The sequence below is a fragment of the Nicotiana tabacum genome, chromosome 7 (assembly GCF_000715075.1).
Source record: "Nicotiana tabacum cultivar K326 chromosome 7, ASM71507v2, whole genome shotgun sequence".
Lineage (NCBI taxonomy): Eukaryota > Viridiplantae > Streptophyta > Magnoliopsida > Solanales > Solanaceae > Nicotiana > Nicotiana tabacum.
The window spans coordinates 104871340-104877441 of record NC_134086.1 but is presented as its reverse complement, the minus strand read 5'-3'; the positions used below and the strand labels follow the sequence as shown (position 1 = coordinate 104877441).

The 6102-nt window shown below is 36.8% G+C and overlaps 1 long non-coding RNA gene across 1 annotated transcript; it reads right to left on the bottom strand.

The window, feature by feature from the left end:
- Positions 1–3094: 3094 nt before the first annotated feature.
- Positions 3095–4991, bottom strand: LOC142182559 (uncharacterized). The gene is made up of 2 exons (XR_012711368.1): positions 4698–4991; positions 3095–3441 (listed from the first exon to the last, which is right to left on the bottom strand). It is a non-coding gene; the product is annotated as an uncharacterized LOC142182559 (long non-coding RNA).
- Positions 4992–6102: the final 1111 nt, after the last annotated feature.

Below are 6102 nucleotides of genomic sequence, written 5' to 3'. Positions count from 1 at the left end.
TACTGTGAATCATAACATTACGGTAGTATATTACTGCTGAGGGTAACATCATCGTAATATATTACTGCAGAGTATAACATCGACGTAATACTGTGAGGGCGTAACATAATTTCCCCTTTTGGAACATTCGTCCTCGAATGTTGACTGATGCACTTATCAGTTTCATAACTTATATCATCCAAATACTTTAGAACTTCCCTTGCCATCTAGGCGAATGTCCTATGAATAAGTCCAAAGTCCAGGGCATTCCCCCCCTTACGCCTCCTTCTCACACCACAACTTGTAGTCGGAATCCTTCCAATCTCGTAACTATTGCTACCTTACATCATGCAGCTTGTACAATTTTTACCTTGTAAGTGTGCCCAATCTCTAGGCTTCATATGTAGAGCTTTATAAGATGTCCCTTTGGGCATCTATGAGTATACTGAAGTTCTTTGCTCGGTACTTTGTTGAATTCACAAATATTGCTATATCCCATCGCATAGGTCTGTTTAGCCGTCCGTATGAATTTACTGCCATAACTCTTACTTCAATTTACCATTGCTGAGTTCTGCTACCAAATCCCAACTTACTTTCATTGCTTATTCCATATCTATAAATTTAAGTCCTTTAATGCTTCCTCATTACTGCTCATCTTTAGAATGATGGTCTAGTCTCATCTTATACTTTGTGACTTTTGTCCATCCATTGTTGATTTACCTTGTTATTGATCAATACACCATTGAGAACTTGAAACTTCTTACGTAATACCTTGCCCCTAGGGCTTACGTTACATCAAGGAATATTCGAAGTAACTTTCCTGATCCACTTAGCGGTGATATTGTACTTCAATAACCATATTCTATAGCATCTCAAGGTGATTCTCTTATGTGAGTATTTTAATTACATTAATTAGTCACTGTAGGTTCCACTTTCCTTTGGAGTGCAGATAATGTTGTTGTGAGACTGTTGTTACACGACCATTTCCTCTTTAGGTCGTTGTGTTTAAGTTGAAGCCTTCTTCCTTATTTCCTCAGCTAGTTTTTTGTTATAGTACTTAGGGAGATCCCTTGACCCTCATAAAACTGTGAGCTTATTACAGACCTTTTGATGTCCGTCCTTGCCTATAATTATTCGTAGTTTCTTACCTCCGTGCCCTTGTGCTTGTAGGGTTGCTTCAACTGATATTTTGATTTCCTTCCTAGTGGCACTTTCTTTTATCCCCGTAAAACTCATACGGTATCTTTAACTACCCTAATTCTTGTTTGAATATATCTCAAGTATTATAATAACATTACTGCAAGGATGAAATCTCCATGTTAGGGTTTACTACATTTATCTTGCATGATCTACTGATTTGTCTGTAACTTCTTGTCTAGCCATGACTAGGCTCTTCCTGAATCAACTACCAACTATTCATTGACCCATTCTCATATCCATATTCCACGTAATCTCTCTTAGGTTATTTCCTTTGTCTAACTTACCTCTTGCACTGGTTCATTATTTATCAATAACCTTCCGGGCAAGAACCTTACTTACTTTTTCTGACATCGTGCTTACGTAACGTTATGGAATCATAGCATAACTGTAGGATTCGGATAAGTGAAATCTCATTCCTTTCTCATTTTTATCGCATTCTTCCTTTATCATTCCATATTCTCCCCTTTAGGGAAGTACTAAGACTTGGAACTACGACGACCTGCCTATAGATATTTTTCCTCTCTATCTTTGGCGTCCCTTCGCATCATCAATGACCCTTACTCACCTTGCGGTAATCCTTATGTACCAAGGATAATAAAATTCCTCAATCGCAATGGTGACACTTAGTGTAAGTGGCACATATGGTCCCTTAAACTTAACTTTGCTCACATTGCTTGCTTTAGGGAAGCGTTTTTATAAATGACCATCCTCTGAATTTGTCATGGATCTTCTTCTATTGTCCATTCTATTATTGCCGGAACGCAATATGAAATTCTCATGATGCTGAATATTATCAAATCACTCAGGCCCTAATTCATGTTTAGTTTATCTTGTTCACCAGTCCATATTGATCTCTATTATTCTGGGGTCTAGCTTTTCCTATTGGCAATCATGTTAGAGTCACGAATTTTTTTCTTAAAATGAGAATATGACTTCATGGCGTATAATCTTTTGTTGTCCTAAGGCATGTCACCTCTTTTCTCTTCATTCACTTGACTAGACTATGTAATACTGTCGTCATTTTTTTACCTACCTTTGTCATCCATGTATCACATCTTGCTCATAATGTTTTATTAACTTTGTTCTTATTTCCCGCTAATCATCTAGGTCTATTGCTTTACTTTGAAAACTTGAACAAAACAATATTTTGCTTTTGTCTCCCCTTGCTCCATCCCTTAGCTCTTTGGGTTGCCCAACATTTTCGTTCTACTAGGGACGCGAACAATTCATCGATCATATCTTCTTATGCTACTTATGTTAACCTCCATAGGTCATATATAGAATGGGATGCGACCAATTGTGTATACCTCTATTACTATTGAATATAACTCAAAAAGCTTATGTTCCTCTACCTCAATTATAAACTCCGTTAACCTTCATTAATTGGGTGCCCCGTACCCTTCTTCATCTTGCTTCTTTTGCTTGTTGAAACTTGTATTTATCTTCTTAATCTCTCATTGTCTTTCACCATAAAGATGGATAGGCATTCTTGCCTTAAGGATTCTTATCAAGAAGCTTACACCTTTCAGTACACCCATGATCTGCTAAAGACCTCACATTTATTTATCGTAGGCATTATACAAAAATTCAATTCCTCTGACTCAGCTTTTCCACAACAATCTCTCTTTCCAACCTTCTTTCCAGATATAGGTATCGCCTTATTGCGAATAGGATTTAGGAATTTGAATTCCTATGACTGAGATCTACCACACGATTTAGATTAAGAAGAAAGAGTAACAATCTTAAATGCCCTGTAGCATCCTGATTATAAGTGTGGTGCATGACACACCCATAAAAAAAGACTCTACTAGACACGGCTTGTAGACATCCCTAGGACAGAACTGCTCTGATACCACTTTTCTCACGATCCAAACCGATGGGCTGTGACGGGCACCTGGTACCTTACTCAACCGAGTACCAACGTAACGTATCTTTCTTATTACATCATCATATACACGTGACATACGGGCATACATAAACATAGGCCAACAAGGTCAACATGATCTTATTACAACATGATCATTTATAAACTCAAAACATAGGCCAACAAGGTCGTACAATCTTTCACGTACACCACATATGTCTACAAGACTCTAAGCATACATAAATGTCATAAAGGTCGGGATAGAGCCCCGCCATACCAAACAATACACGTCCAAATCATACTAACCAAATACGCAACTCCGAAGCAAATTGAATGCACCAACATCTTCCGCTGAGATGATAGCCTACTTGGAGGGCTCTCTACCTGTCTGTCTGGACCTGAGGGCATGAAACATAGCGTCCCCAGGCAAAATGGACATCAATACAAAATAATATACAGAGTATGTAAGACAATATACTGAAAGCTGAAACTGAACTGATAATATAATAACTGCAAGTAGCTGAAAGTCAAAGATAATCTGAAGACACCCTTGAGGTTGTCAAGTAAAGTTATGCCACAAAATGAAAACACCCTTTGATCCTCTCTAATAGGTGTTGTATCTATTAAAATATATCAACAATTAACATTTGGAAATCATACTAACAATTAATGTGCATAAGACATATAAAATCAAAAGTTTCTTGGTAACTTTCTGCTAAGAACAGTTCGATCTGCAATGTCACGAAATCGTATACAATTATCTCTTTGTTTATGTTAATTTTTAGTTTAGTTTTTCGTGTGTTCTTGGTAACAATATTGTAAAATTAAAGAAGAAAAGATTAATGAATCTTGTAGTGTTTCAAAAATTGTTCACGTTATTCAAAATCATTGAAATCGTAATACAATATCTCCAATGCCTCTCGTTAATTATCTAACTGTAGAAGATTTTAGCTTTAGATTAGTTTCACCGTAAAATCTGTAATTAAAGGTTTCATATTTGAATTCTGGGAATGCTTACATGTTGATACTGACTCAACTCTTTCAATATAGTAAGTAAAATAGTTGTCCAGCCCTATAAGACTCGGTGTGTGTATATATATATATATAACTGATTTGTCGTAGTAGGCTCGCTCAGAGGCGCTCGGCCATACTAGGTTCTGTATCTCGACCAACTGGGCTAGCTCATAAGCGCTCGACCACAGTAGGCTCGGTATATAACTTACATATAACTGCTCTCCCGTAGTAGGTTGTCTCATATGTGCTCGGCCATACTAGGCTCTGTATCTCGACCAACTAGGCTCGCTCATAAGTGTTCGGCCACAGTAGGCTCGGTATATAACTTATCATCTAATCAGAAGTTGCCCAATAGGGGCTTGCCCATCGATTATAGCTCGATGGTGATGAATATACTTTTAATACTGTATATATGTAAATTCTCTGCTCTCTTGACTAGAAGAAGGAAATAATCAACTAAATATGAAGTCCCAATAAGGAGAATATTATAACTTACAAAACTATGAAAATATATGCAATTTTCGAGATTAGCAAAATGTACGTAAATTTCGGGATATGATTTTTTCTTTATGCCTCGTTATCAAACTTGTATAATGAGGAGATCATACCAAAATAAAGGAAAAGCTTATCCTTAACATACCTATTTCTTAAATTATTTGATCGAAGTGAAGCTTCTACTTCCGTGAAATATGTTGGAAAGAGAAAACAAAGCTTCTGCTTCTGAAATTAGAATGAACTTTGCTTGAATTTTGTTGGAGTTGGACGAATTTGCTTTAATTGAAGCCTTTGCTTTTGAATTGAAATGTTTCTGCCTCACCACTTCTTTTGAACAAAGGACAACAATGATTTTGATAAATGGTAAAGACAGAATGTCTTTGTTTTAACCACAAGACAAATGCTTTTAATCTTATTTTGATAAGACTTCAAGTTATGTTTCTGCCACCTACCCAATATTCCTTATGAGTCATCCTTAAGTAGTGGCCTTTCTGCCACATTTTCTTGGGAAGGGATTTAATCTTACCCGCTTATTGGTTAACCTGGTAATGTTTCGTTACCCGGTAATTAATCTATTACCCGTATAATTTAAAAACTATCACAAATTACTTAAAATTCTATTTATTTTCAAAAAAATTCATATATACTTTATATATTACACTATCATGGTCATATGGTACCTTATATGGTACTAGTCCAAAAATACCAAGTATTTTAGCTCGAGCCGTATTTTATCCCAACATGCCAAACTTGGACGAAAATTTATTTCCTTTGACTTGCTCCCCCTTTCACCTTTAGTAGTCACTTGTAAAATAGCATAATCCTTATAATCTCCACATAATATTTTGCTTGGAATGATGTCAATTACCGTATGACAAATTTAACGTACAATACTTCAGGGTGCAACATTCTCGTAACTTAATACTGCGAAACGTGACGTCACCGTAATGTAATATTGCTGGGTGCAACACTGTTGCAACTTAATACCGTGAAGCGTAACATTACCACCGTAATATATTACATATGAGGGTAACATCATTGTAATATATTACTGCATAGTATAGCATCGACGTAATGCTGCGGGGCGTAACATCATTCCCCCCTTTGGAACATTCATCCTCGAATGTTGACTGATGCACTTATCAGTTTCATAAATTATATCTTCCAAATACTTTAGAACTTCCCTTGCCATCTAGGCAACTGTCCTGTGAATAAGTCCAATGTCCAGGGCATCCCCCCCCCCCCTAGGCCTTGTTCTCACACCACAACTTGTAGTCAGAATCCTTCCAATCTCGTAACTGTTGCTACCTTCCATCATGCAGCCTGTACAATTTTGACCTTGTAAGTGTGCCCAATCTCTAGGCTTCATATGTAGAGCTTTATAAGATGTCCCTTTGGGCATCTATGAGTATACTGAAGTTCTTCGCTCGGTACTTTGTTGAATTCACAAATATTGTCATATCACATCGCATAGGTCTGTTTCGCAATCCGTATGAATTTACTACCACAACTCTTACTTTAATTTACCGTTGCTGAGGTCTTCTATCAAA